This window comes from Dermacentor andersoni, chromosome 1, assembly GCF_023375885.2.
Source record: "Dermacentor andersoni chromosome 1, qqDerAnde1_hic_scaffold, whole genome shotgun sequence".
NCBI classification, from domain to species: domain Eukaryota; kingdom Metazoa; phylum Arthropoda; class Arachnida; order Ixodida; family Ixodidae; genus Dermacentor; species Dermacentor andersoni.
In genome coordinates, this window is record NC_092814.1 from 123,376,526 (window position 1) to 123,387,906 (window position 11,381).

Here is an 11,381-nt window from a genome sequence, read left to right on the forward strand (position 1 = left end):
GAACTTCTCTGCCAGCTGCGATGCAGTGTCGTGTGAAGTGATTTAATATTGGCACTGACGGTGTTTTAAACTGCACAAATAGCGAACAGCTGTTCCTCAAGACTGCTATGCGCCGAAGTTTTCTCTATCTCCAAATTATATTAAAAGGTATGTTCTTTTCCATCATTTTTCATAAACATGTTATTTTGATGTTATTTTATTTCAGTTTGTAATGCCGCATTTTGGCAGGTTATTATAGCGCGAACAGTAACGACGTGAAATGTTCTAAGAACGATTTTCTTACCTTTTTCAGCTGCCCCGCGTCATGGGGTTCGCTTGAAGTTGCTATAAACACGAAGCGTACAAATACTTCGTTTTCACAGCGTTCGCAATGACCTAAGGTCTGGTAAATATTGTCTGATCATGAACTCATTCTTTGCTCTTTCCTACTCTGGCTGCACAGGATGAGAAACAGTAAAATATTGAGCGTATAGCTTCACGGTTCACAATTACATATTTTTCAGCGAACCGGTTCACAATGACATAGGTTGCACTGGATAGAAAAGTGCGAATGTGAAAGAAAATCATTCGCACCTGTTTAACCACTGCAACCTATGTCATTGTGAACCGGTATATTTTGACACTGACATTTTGTTTTCGAGTAAAAATAAACGAACACGTCAAATTACAGAAGCGTTCCATATAATGTGTGCTTAAATATGCATCAGTCAGCCATTGGTTGCTATCACTGACAAAGCATTTGTATTCTTGAATACTGCTTCAAGCTCTGTCATCTGTTTATATAAAAATGGATGACACGTTTTGCACATGCTCGGTGCAGCTAGCTGGAGCTGTTACGTTCATTCCTTCCAAAAATAACTAGCTTTGAGTAAGCGCTCGCGTGTCCACCTTCTCTGCGTCCGTGTCTATTGTGCGTGCTACGAATTTCACCATGAATAAACCATGTAATTAACTTTTTAGTGAACAACTCATTTATGCAGGTAATTGGTAGAGAAACCCATTTTGTACACTTTCCTAATTTTAATAACACGTAGTAAATACAACGCAGCAAAGGATATGCATTGAATAGTGTGCCCCATCCTTGCCATCTCCTCTGCAAGTAAACAGGGATGACGGTCACAATTTTAGCATTCATGTGAACCTTAAAAAGCTGTTCTATGTATGTGATATGCTAACCTGAACATGATGTTAACACTGACCATCTTGTTTCTGTGCAGGGTTGGTTCATTCTGCAAGCATTCTGAGACATCAGCTTGCATAATCGATGCTTGCTAGAGATTATGCGACAGCTGCCATGCCGTAATCAACTAAGTCATTATTCATTTTTTTTAATTTCTCTACTACTTCTCTCACAATTCTGTGTAAATATTTTCGTGTGAATAAACTTCTTTCAGTGCAAACTTGCATTTGTTTTCCATTTACGTGCACCTTCTAGGTTGCATACTGCCGTTTACCAACATGTTCACACATACTGACAAATGTTTACACTATGCTACTAGGTCGTATGTGGGACAAATGTTACTAGGGGAATAGTAAGACGTCAATAACAAGTACATAAGCACATGTGAGTAAAATTTTGCCAGAGTGTTACTAAAGAGCCTAAAGACTTGTGTTGGTTGACGGTTAGTAGAATGTTTACAGACCATCTATGAACATGCTTCAGTTGAAGTACGGTAGCCAATTCTTGATAGGATCCAATTCTTGATAGGATGTTACTAGGGTGTATAAAGACAAATGTTAATAGAGGATTGGTAGAAAGTCAACAGAAAATATATGAACATTTTTCTTTTGAAAGAATGTTAATACGGTGTATAAAGAAAGCTTGTTTATAGGGGATTGGTAGGAAGTCAACAGAAAATATATGAACATTTTTCTTTTGAAAGAATTTTAATACGGTGTATAAAGAAAGCTTGTTAATAGGGGGTTGGTAGGAAGTTAACAGAAAATATATGAACATTTCTCTTTTGAAAGAATGTTACTAGGGTGTATAAAGACAAATGTTCATAGGAAATTGGTAGGAAGTTTAAAGACATCCTATGAACATGTTTCTATTGAAAGTTGGTGGCCAATTGTTTCTAGGGTGTTACTAGATCGTTGTTAGGATGTATAAAGGCAGCTGGTAGGATTTCAATTGACTGTTGGTAGGTTCTAGTAACAAAAGTCTATAGACTGTCTAAAAAATGTTGCTAGAAATTTTTATAAGGGTCTTACACTCTTAAAAAAATTTACACCCTTTGGGGCGTATCTTATCCCACAACGATAATCGTCATCTGTCTTGCCCGCGTTTCCTTTCTTTAACGCTGCGAGCTTCCCAGTCACGAACGGCATGCGCGTTATCAGCATGGCATAGCACTCTCGAGAGGAAAGTAACGAGCGCAGCGTTTTCAAAAAAGGAAACGCAAGCAAGACAGATAACGATTATAATTGTGGGACAAATATACACCCCAAAGGGTGCAACCATATTAAGAGTGTATGTGAAGTGCGGGTTCCGTGCCAGCGTTTCGTAGATTTTTTTCCTTTTCTTTTTTATTGAAGTGAATGTTAGGAGAGGTTGGCGCCTTTATGGTGGCACCGGCTACTTCTTGTCACTCGGCAAACGAAACAAATTTGCGTAAAAAGGGAGAATAGCGACACAAAATATAACACTCAGTAGAACACCGGATCAATAAAAGATATGCAGTCCAATAGCACATGAGTCGTAAAGTTCTGTGCATTAGTTCAGTCCACGTACGCACATATAAAGTCAGATGTTTTGAACAGCCAAAACACACAACACATGTAATACACTGCAAGTACAGAACAGAATTATACATATTGCGTAAAAGTTGCGATCACCACATAAACCAATTATGAACCACGAACAACGTTTGTGTTACTCATTTAGCGTATTCCGATCATCTGATCCCTAATTTTTTCCCAAAATGTTGGCGTCCTCTAAAAACTTTTTCAGAGCAAGAAGCGCTCTTTTTTGAAGGCCCGCAGTTGGCCATGGGCCAAGTATCTTTTTTAAAGTGAATGGCCTTCTGTCTAATATAAACAAATTAGCTTGCAGTACCGTTCTTTGTGTATCGTATTTCGTGCACTCGAGAAGAAGATGATGGACATCTTCGTCTGGGTGGCCACAAGAACACTGCGGACTAGAGACACGTTTTATCCTGTACAAGAAGTGTTTCGTAAATGCAGTACCAAGGCGCAGCCGGTGTACCAATGTTTCAAATTTTATGTTGTCTCAGAGTTTCCGGCATTAATAAGTTTACACATGGGTCTATAGAGTATAACTCCGAGGTTTTAGTTTGCTGGTCAAACTAGGTAGTTTTGCTGAGGCGACAAGAAATCTGTCTCAGGAGCAGATGGACTTCACTACGCAATAGAGGAAGATTGGTTGTCTCTACGTTATTGTCCGCTCGATTCGCAGCTGCGTCCGCTGCAGTATTACCAGGAATATTGCAGTGCCCAGGTATCCACTGAAATTCAATTACGTGGTTCATTGCGCTTGCTTTTGTAAGTTCTTTGAGCGTCTCATACAGTAGCGAAGTGTTCAAAGAATTTTGCTTATTGCTCTGTAGTAATGTGAGAGCGGCTTGCGAATCGCTAAAGATAACCCATTATTGCGAATGTTTTTCTGATGTTATGAAACGCAAAGCACACAGGATTGCAAATAGTTCTGCCATGGTGGAAGATGTCTCCCGGGATAGTTTAAATGTTTGCTCTAGCGCTAAATGTGGAATGACGAATGCTGAAGTCGATGAATTTTTATGACACGAACCATCTGTATAAACGTGGATGTACTGGGGATATAATGAGTAAATTTGGAAGAGTGCCAGTTGCTGTGCGGCTACTATGAACATGTCTCTCTTAGATATAATCCCGTCAACCAATAATTCTATTTTAGGGCATGTTAATATCCAGGGAGGGTAACTAACATGCACTTTGCATAATTCAAATCTTGGGAATAATGCTTCATGTTCTCGAACAACATCGTGGATTTTGCTTATGTTTCTTTCGGTGAGCGCGAGGTTTAATGGATGCTTCTCGTGTTGGGTTAAGATGCGATAAATATGTCGGCATGTTTCAACCGTTCGTATGACTGGAAAGGGGGGGTGACGAGCTTCAGCAATTACTAAAGAACTCGAGGTAGCCTGCGGAGCCCCAAGACACACTCGTAGCCCCCTTGCTAGTAAACCTTGAAGACGTTCCTCAGAAGTTTGCGATAAACCATGGAGAATAGGTGCCGAGTAAGCAATTTTTTTGTTTTATGAGTGCGTTATGAACTTGTAGTAGCGAAGAGACTGATCCCCCCTACGTTGTGCCTGCGAGTCGTCGAAGTACATTTATTCCTGCATTGGTCTGCCTTTCAATCGCGCGGATGTGTGAAGCCCATATTAGCTGGCGGTCAAGAATAACTCCAAGAAATTTATGCTCTTTCACAAACATCAAAGTTTGCCCGTTAAGCCTAAGTTGGAAATTAATCAACTGTCGTTTAGTGAAAGGAAGTGATAATTACTTTCTCCTTCAATTGTTTCCATAAATATTTTTCTATATTTCAAGAAATTTGATACCCATCGCAGGGTTCGACCGTGTAGGCCAAGCTCTAACATACCAGCAAGGACGTGTATGTGACTTACAGTGTCGAATGCTCCTTGAATGTCTAAGAATACTGCTACTGTCACATTTCCGCAAATTCGTTCATGTTCGACGCATGTGGCAATGTCTAATACTGCATCCATTGTACACCGATTTCGTCGTAAACCGGTCATGTGGTCGGAAAACACATTTGTGTGTTCACACCACCATTGTAGTCGACTGTCTATAATCTTCTCCATTACTTTCAAAAACAACTTGTGAGACTGACGGGTCGGTAGGAGTCAAGACAAAGTGGAGTCTTTTTCTAGTTTTAGCACTGGAATTACCCGAGCTAATTTCCATGAATCCGGAAGAGCCTCTCTTATCCAGATATCATTAAATATCTCCAAAAGAGTAATTCTTCTTACTGGACCTAGGTTCTTTAACATCACATACGTAACACCATCTGGGCCTGCGGTTGTCTTTGTACGGTATGACGAAAGAGCCCTTTTCAATTCATTTAAACTAAACTCACAGTCATGTTGAGGATGTTGTGACATAAAGCATGCACGAACCTTCTGTTCTACTAGTGTTGTCGAACTTGCAAATTGTAGGCAAGTAAACGGAATTCCTGGTCTGGATATAAGTTGACAGAATTCGTCAGCAACAGATGTTTCCGGAGTGCTTCGAGCCACGCAAGGGCTCGGAAGGGATGGCTCTGGGTAACTGGACCACTAAAAGATCGGACAACAGACCATATTCTGGGAACTGGAGTAAACGGAGACAATGACGCGCAGTATTCTCGCCATCTTCTCGTACCGAATTTTTGTAAGCGTCTGCACGAAGTTGACTGAACTTTCTGTGCCATCTTGTAGTCATCCAGCTTTCCACTGCGGCGGTAAGCCCGTTCTGCGCGTCTTCTAATTGCTCTTAGGCATTCATATTCGCCGCCGACTGCAGCGTATTCATTTGGAACAATGACTTGCTTTGTGCAGATCTTGTAAGACTCACACAATATATTTGCAAAACTTTGAAGGTTCGGATTTTCGCCCAATGATTACTTAAATGGTGCCGAAAACTTCGTCAATTACTACATTTTGAGTAGCGTCGGGTTCCCTCACTCCATATGAGGCGATGCTTTACCAGGATCGGAAAATGATCACTACCGTGCGTTTCTATGTCCGTTGACCATTCAACGCCATCAAGAAGGTCTTGTGAGCAGAGCGTAACATCTATGCAGCTTGAGTAACGAAACCCCCGCAAGAACGTTGTAGAGCTGTCATTTAACACGACGAGATTACTTTTTTCTGCGGCAGACTCTATAATGCTTCCACTGGAATCATTATATTCACTACCCCAGATGACGTTATGTGCGTTGAAGTCCCCACAAACCTGCACATGTGAGTTTGCGATACCAAACACATTCACCAAGCTGTCTACTGATATTTTGCTAGAACATTGTAGATAAAGACTGATCACTGTGACGCTTGTATTTCTAAAAGATATCTTGCATGCTACGAACTCCGGTATATTTAAATCGCTCGACTGTATTAGGTAGGACGGCAGGTCCTTTCTCACGCATAACATCGCTCTGCTACTTCCAGCAATGCGTGATGATTTATATATAACATAGTTCGAAAGACGAAAGTCATCTCGTACGCCTGCCTCCTGTATACATAAAACAGGAAAGTTATGTTGAGCTAGTAGTTTGTGAAAATCAGCTGACTTATTCCTTGTATACTTCCTTCCACAAAGTGTTATAGGCGTGCCTGAAGCTCACTGTATCTCAGCTTCATGTACGTTAGATGTGATCACATTGCCGACGACGATGAATGCAAGAGCAACGTTTTCAAGTGTGGGAAAAGGCTTAGGTATGACCTCGAAGCTGCCGGTTGACCCGTGCTGTCGGCTCATCAGGTTTCTGACTGTGATTTCGTGTTGTGTGACATTTACCCTTGTTCTTCAGTACATTAAATGCGACATTTATGTCCTTGTGAGCATATGCTGACGATGTCCAGTGTAATGTTTGAAACTGCTGCGTAGTAATGGCAACAGTAGCCACTGTTTGAGCGACAACGTCCGTGCTATATAGTCGCACGTTAATGCGATATTCCGACTTCGTTGCGGTGCTGTGTTGCCAGTGAGAAGGACCGGAACGCAAGCAACTCTTTTGTATGTGGATATCCTCACCCAAGAAAAATGGCAGGACGTTAGTACGTAATGTAAATAAAGCTTCTTACTCAGCTATGTGAATCGAATTGCTATCGTACAGTTCTGTTTTGATCGTTGCTTCGGATATTGCATTGACGTTACGCTCTATCCAAAACACTGATTTAGGAGCATACCTGGTGGCTCTGAGTGTGAAGTCTTCCTTATATTTATGTTTTATATTTATACATGTCTCACCGTGCATTACAATGTAATCGCTTGTGTTTGCGTACATTCGCCAATGTACAGAAAAACACTATTCGCGTCGTGCGTGGGATCTTATGAGAAAAGTCTTTTTCGCTGTAGAATGGGCAGAAACATTAAAGACATTTCTGATACAGTAAGCACGTCTTGCGCCGAGCGATAACTTGATAACAGTGACAAATCGGGCGAAAAACGGCTACAGGCAAAAATGTAAGACAGTGCGCGTGCGGCATTGCGATTATTTGAGGCCTCAACTAAACAAATGCAGTAGAACAACTAGCCTGATTTCAGAAATAGTAATCTGGAAAATGGTTCCCGTCGTGATGACATCTTTTTGCAAGGAGAGGAACAACGCAGTGTATTTCAAGATTTCTGTTTTGTTCTAGGAGAAAATGGATATAGAATGTCCGCACATTGAATGTTATCACAGATCTGGAAGAGTGCGTGAAAAGCATCGTCGTTCCATTGTTATGAGGCTTCTTAATATTAGTGATGACAATACTGTTCCCGGAAATGACTCCGAGCTTAGGAATTGTGGCCTTAACTTACGGCACAGTTTTCAGTAAAATAGGATCTCATCACAAAAACTTCTTGGTGCATGGTCATAGTTCACGAACAGTGGCTCTGCTGTCAAGTTAACTTTTGGACACGTATTTATTTATACTACCCAATACAAGTGGTATGATGCCGCGGTGAAAGGGGGGTGGGTGCAGAGTGTACAGGGGGGGGGGGGGGGGGGGGAGGTTCGCTTTGGTACTTGCCAGCACACAGTATTAAGCGTGCATATGGGTTCACTACGCTGCATTTTACAAGTATTGCCATTAATTTGCCCAGCTAGTGGAAGTTCCTTGCGGATCATGGTATTTCCGGAAAGTGGTTAATACTTTACGCGCATAGGGCTGACATTCACGTGAGTCGCTGTCATTTATATTTTTTTAGAAATCGTGGACGTGTCAAGACATCTTCCGCTATTTTGAGCAATCACAGGGATCGCATGCCAAATAATCCAAACTGAAAAAATTGCGCACACAGACGATTCCTGCACGCTCCCTCCCCCGAAAGCCCTGTCGACGAAAAAACATGCCAAGTTGGAAAAGCTTTGCTGTTCGGTCATGTTTTATCAACACGCATGGGTCTGGCTGCTGCCTCTTTGCTTTGTCACTGTCTTTGAATGCTGCAACTATGCGTAATGTAGCCCATCATGGCACACCGTACTCGCCGCGCTTCCAAGTCGTTTGCCTCGGGACACTGACTTCCCTGTGAGCATAGCTGTCTACGCAGATGACATTGCTCTGTGGATAAGCGGCCCTTCGCACCTTGGTCCGCGGCTTCGTGCAAGCTTGCAAAGAGCTCTCAACGCTACTTCGGAGTACTTGGGTGAAGTTGGTCTGCTCATATCACCTGCTAAGTCACGCTCGTCGAACAATGAGCCGACTGTATCTTGACGAAACGCCTATAAACTGGGTGCGACAACACCGTTATTTGGGGTTAATTGTGGATGACCGCAACTCTTGGCGTCCTGCCGTTAAATCTGTACGACGCAAATCGCACTCCCTCCTTAAGTATGTGGCCGTCTTGACTGCTCGAGGTGCTGGCTGCGACCAAACAACGGCTCTTCAAGTGTACCAGTCATCTGTACTCTCAGGCATGCTGTACGCATTACCAATTTTGAACATAGCACCTAGTTTGATGGCCCAACTGGAGCGAGATCATCGAGTTGCCCTTCGACTAATGCTTGGATTACCTCGTGAGGCGCAATCTATTGCATTACTCACTGAAGCGCATCAGTTACCTCTGAGGCTGCAAGCAGATCAGAGAGCTCTGTATCATGTTGAGCGTCTGCACCGCACATCGAATGGTCAATCGCTCCTTGATCATCTCATTCACCGCCCGTTATCTCGCATGGGAAAAATAGCGGCATTATTTATGGATATCACTACCATTTCTGAACATGCTGCATCAGATACGTCTCCGCCTCCAAAAGGTATCACGAAACACATATTCCCCATTTACCTCACAATCCCTGACATGCACAAAAAGTCTGATATGGCTGTTTCGGCAATATTCCAATTGGCTCAGTCTCACATGTTCGAAAAGTTTCCAGATAATCTTCGAGGTTTCACAGATGCATCTGTACACAACGACGGTCAAGGCGCCTCTGCAGCTTTTTTCTGCCCATCAACTCAAGTACGACGTATCTTTCAAATACCTCATCCAACTTCGTCAACAACTGCAGAACTAGCAGCGATTAATGTTGCACTGAAATACGTGCAAGAGGAGTTAACTACATCGAAGGTTGTCATCTTTACGGACTCCCGTGCTGCCCTTAGCAGGTTACAACGCAGTGAGCTTGATTGTCCACTTGTGCGTAGCATTACTGACTCTGCGAGCAAAATTACATCACGTGGGGTGTCTCTCGTTGCTCAATGGATACCTTCACACGTAGGAATCGCCGGAAATGAAGAGGCTGATCGGCTCGCTTCAAGTTGCGCTCATAACAACTCAGTACATGCAACTGCTACATGTCGGGGCATCTGGTGGAACACAACGCAACTGCAATCCAAAGTGTCTACGTATCGATGCTACGTGGCGCGCATGTCACATCGCATGACAAATGGCACAGTACGATGCTAATGATCATAATCGTAATTTATTGGCATTGCCATTCAAACGGGACAGTAATAAACAGTAACCTAGCCTGCTTGATTTAATCAGGCATGATATGCAGGTTTTGCTTTCTAGCATTTTTGTATACATCTGCTTAATCTTTTTTCCCCTCAAACCTTCTCTAGCTTCTTCTTAGCACTGCCTATGTAACGTCTACATTGCGTGCCACCTCGTGTAATGAACATGCAACTCCCACAATACGATGCTTATGAAAAATATGATGATGACAATTTTTTGGCATTCCCTTTGAAACGGGGCATAGCACCATGCAGATTGCCTCTTTCTGCCCTTGAATCCCATGGCTATGTTATTGCATACCGATAGAAGTACCTGCGTGGGGTAACCTAAATTTTGAATTTCTTCCGACTAGCCATTTAAACTCTCACTCATGGAGTGCGCACATCATTTTTACAAAACTAGCGTAATACTGGATTTCTTGATTAACTTGGAACGCCCGGAAGCGAAACTCAAACTGGTTTTACAGTCCTTGGTCGGTAGCACTAGCATATGTGTTCTTTAGTGCTCTTCAATCCAATTTGAAACATGAGTTTTGCGAGTTCACTGTTGTAGTTATCGTTTCATTTGCAAATGCTAAATTTCAATAAAGGAAGAAACCACAACCTAATACATCTTTATTTTGTCTTTTTGGTGTCAAATAATTATCAAGAAAACATGTTTTGAGAGCTCTTCCTTTATTTATTGTTTTCTTCTCATGACGCTGGGCTAGAATGGACACCGCTGGCTACAGGGATGTCCAAGGAGTATGGATGCACAAGTTCTTTCATGAGAAAAACATTCTAGCTTAAATGCAATTTTTGCCGCGTCCTGATGATGTGATCGTTGTGACGTTTCCAAAGTGCGGTACCAAGTGGATGCAGTACATCGTGTGCAGCATATTCACAGGCGGTGACCCACCCTCCACACCCGTAAAATTTATGTTAGCGTCACCCTACCTCGAAATGATGGGCATTGACGCCGCTCTAAGAACTCCCCGTCCGTTGGCCCTGATGACCCATTTTCCTTTCGACAAGCTAACCTTTTCCGGAGAATCCAAGTACATATATGTCGCGAGGAACCCCTATGATTGCTGTGTGTCATTTTACTATTTCGCCAAGGGACTCACGCCTAAGACTTGCCAAGACGTCTCTTTCGAGAAGTTCCTGCAAATGTTTCTGGAATAAAAGACCTTCTACGGGGACTACTTCGATCATCTAATCTGTTGGTACAATCGCAAATGGCTGAACAACTTGCTCTTTCTCACCTACGAAGACCTCAAGAAAGACACAGGGTCCTCCGTGATCCGTGTGGCAGACTTCCTGGGGCCACATTATGGACAACTACTGAAACGTCACCACAGTCTTCTGCAAAAAGTACTCAAGGCTTGCAGCCTGGAGAATATGAAAGAAGTGTTCGGAGGGAAGGCGCGGTCAGGCATCAAAAACATCCTGGAATTGCCACCGGAAGCGCGAATAAGCTCCATGGAAGTGTATCGTGAAATGCTCAACCAGCGTGAAGAGACTCATCAAGGGGCAGGTCTCAAAAGGAAGGGTATTGTCGGCGACTGGAAGAATCACTTTTCCCAAGAGCAGGTCAAAAGTATGAAGACCAGGGCAGCAGAAAAGACGGTAGGAAGTGACGTAATGAACTTGTGGAAGGAATTGGACCTCCATGATAGATGGCTTTTTTTTTTTTGTCTAGTAGAGCGTCTGTTTAATTCCCCTGTGACTTCAGAGGAAGAA

General features: G+C 42.7%; 1 long non-coding RNA gene across 1 annotated transcript; it reads left to right on the forward strand.

Annotated features, from left to right (window-relative positions):
* The first annotated feature begins 292 nt into the window (after nt 1-292).
* On the forward strand, nt 293-1,400 carry LOC140215247 (uncharacterized). The gene is made up of 2 exons (XR_011892193.1): nt 293-380; nt 1,218-1,400. It is a non-coding gene; the product is annotated as an uncharacterized lncRNA (long non-coding RNA).
* The last annotated feature ends 9,981 nt before the right edge of the window (nt 1,401-11,381 follow it).